At 38.6% G+C, this 2,897-nt stretch overlaps 1 pseudogene; it reads right to left on the bottom strand.

Annotated features, from left to right (window-relative positions):
- Window positions 1-448: 448 nt before the first annotated feature.
- LOC100988897 (26S proteasome non-ATPase regulatory subunit 12-like) lies at window positions 449-1,899 on the bottom strand (annotated as a pseudogene).
- Window positions 1,900-2,897: the final 998 nt, after the last annotated feature.

Raw genomic sequence — 2,897 nt, forward strand, 5'->3', positions numbered from 1 at the left:
TTTTGTGCTGCTACAACAGAATATCACAGACTGAGTTATTTATTTATTTATTTATTTATTCATTCATTCATTCATTCATTCATTTATTCATTTAGAGACAGGGTCTTGCTTCTTGCCCTGGCTGGAGTAAAGTGGTGCAATCATAGTCCACTGCAGCCTTGACCTTCCGGACTCAAGCAGTCCTCTCACCTGAGCCTCCCAAGTAGCTGAGAGACCACAGGCACAAGCCACCACATCCAGCTAATTTATTTTTATTTTTTTAGAGATACAGCCTTCCTATGTTGCTCAGTCTGGTCTCAAACTCCTGGGCTCAAGTGATTCTCCTGTCTCAGCCTCCCAAAGTGCTAGGATTACCGCCTCCCACCTCAGCCTCCTAATGTTCAGGAATTAACACATGTGAGCCACTACATCCAGCCCATTTTCAAGTAACACTGTATCATTTCGCTGGTAATGCAAATGTCTTTTTTTAAAACAGTTTTTTTTAAACAAAAAATGACTTCGAATTTTGACTCTTTTTTAAAAGCATTAAGACCCTTATTGTAGATTATGCATCATCTCCTCTTTAGCTATGAGATGGTAGTTTTGTTAACCAGAGACATTAATGAGTTCAGTTTCTGAGACCAGCCATTTCATAAATTATTTGGATCCTTGGGTCTCTGGAAGTTGTTAATTCCTGCTAATCTGTCTACTTTAGCAAATATGGTCTTGTTAACTACTAGATTTGAGAGAAAGGCTTCGGACTCATCAACAGATAGATCCAGAAGCTGTACCATCCTTTTCATTGTCATCCGAGTATAATACTTGGCCATTATTCTAATATTATGTTCAACAACTCTGTTATTCAAATCTTTCCACCTTTTTTTGCCTTCCTCTGTAGAACCAAAAGCATCAGTTGCAGGACTGCCAACGGAACCTTTTCTTAATTCCATTCCATAGTCCTCCACAAGTGTGGACCAACGCATCAACTCCATTGTGGTAAAAAGTTTTAGAAGATCCTTGTATTTGGGAATTTCTTCTGACTTCTTGTCACCACTTATTCGGTGAACCAAATCTGACTGTTCATTGTCAAAAGGAGCCAGGGTAACATAGGGTACAACACTCTTCATAACCTGCTGCCATTTTTCACTTTCTGCCTGTATACAGGGAGTATTATATATTGCTCTGTAGTGCTTACAAATAAACAAATAGGATCCCTCATGTTCATCCAGCTGAGTCATTAAATTATCGTACTTCAACTTTAATTTCGCTGTGTGTTCTTCCTGGAAAAACTTGGTGTTAATTTTCTTACTGATGATTTATGTTAGAATATAATCCTTTACAGCTAGGCAGAGCCTCATTTGCTCCAAAATAAATTCCACTTGCTCTTTCTTTTACATTGATCCATAGGTTTCCACCTGTAGCTCCTATAAACGGAGGCTGCCTCTTTCACATCACCATTTTGTTCTTTTATAGTTGCTAATGTTTTAGTCGAGCACACTCAATTTCAACATAAATCTTGCCTTCGGTAACCATTCATAGAGTATCAGTTAATTGAAGTTTGATAGGAAGGTCTGTGATTTCCTCAACATAAATACAGTACTATTGAACCATTTTGGCAACAGCTTGTATTAACTGACTCCGCCTTTTGGACAAAAGTGTAATATTTTCATTAAGTAAATCCCATTCTTTAGCCTCATAGCACATCTTCACTACTGCAACTAAGATTTGGGATGTTGACCCCATATCAGAAGCAGTACGAGTCTGTTTTTCCAAAGAGAGAAGGGTTTCCATGACTTCTCGAAGTCTTCCTTCCTTGGCCAGCTTCTCACACTAGGGTAGGCACTGATCTACCGTGGCGTTGTAGTCCACTTCCATTTTGAAGATGCGCCTGTCAGCCCGCTCCAAGTGGCCGTCTGCCATGGTCTCTGCCTGAGTGTCCCTTGCTGTCCCCCTGCTTTGGCCACCACTCATCACCCCCACCAGAAGCTGCCCGCGCACCTGCTCCGCAAATGTCTTATAATAACAAAATATTCCTAATACTTCCCTCCCATCCCTTGTGTTATTACTGTCATTCCTTACACTTATACATAAGCTTTAATCATCAAATACATTGTTATTATTTTGAACAAACCTTTTGTTATATCAATTAAGAATTTTAAAAATATGTGTTGTATTTTATCTTCACTTATTCATTCTCTTAAGCTCTTCCTTTCTTTATGTAGATCCGAGGTTTGGACCTACATCATTTTCCTTCTCTCTGAAGAATTTCTTTTCACGATTCCTGCAAAGCAATTATACTGGCAACAAATTCCCTCAATTTTTGTTTGTCTAAGAAATTCTTTATTTCTCCTTCACTTTTGAAGGATAATTTATCAGGATACAGAGTTCTAGACTCGTGTTTTTTTTTTCTTCAACACTTCATGTATTTCCTTACTCGGTTCTCGCTTGCATGATTTCTGAGGAGAAGTCAGATGTAATTCTCATCTTTACTCCTTTACAGTTAAGATTTTATTTTCTGACTTCTTTCAAGATTTTTTTCTTTACCTTTGATTTTATGCAGTTTAAATATGATATGCCTAGGTATAGTCTCTTTCTTTCTTTTTCTCTTTCACACTTACATTGCTTAGTTTTCTGAGCTTCTTGGATCTGTGGCTTAGGATCTGCTATGGTTTGAATATGGTTTGTTTGTCCGTGCCAAAACTCGTGTTGAAATTTAATCTTCAATGTGGTGGTGTGGGGAGATGGGACCTACTGGGAGGTGTTTGGGTCAAGGTGGCAGATCCCTCATGAATTGCTTCGTGCTGTTCTTGTGGGTGTAAGTGAGTGCTCACTCTGGCGAGACTAAATTCATTTTTGAGAAAATGGATTTGTTCCCTCAAAAGTGGTTTATTATAAAGCCAGAATGCCCCTTGGGTTTT

The sequence above is a fragment of the Pan paniscus genome, chromosome 2, assembly GCF_029289425.2.
Source record: "Pan paniscus chromosome 2, NHGRI_mPanPan1-v2.0_pri, whole genome shotgun sequence".
NCBI lineage: Eukaryota > Metazoa > Chordata > Mammalia > Primates > Hominidae > Pan > Pan paniscus.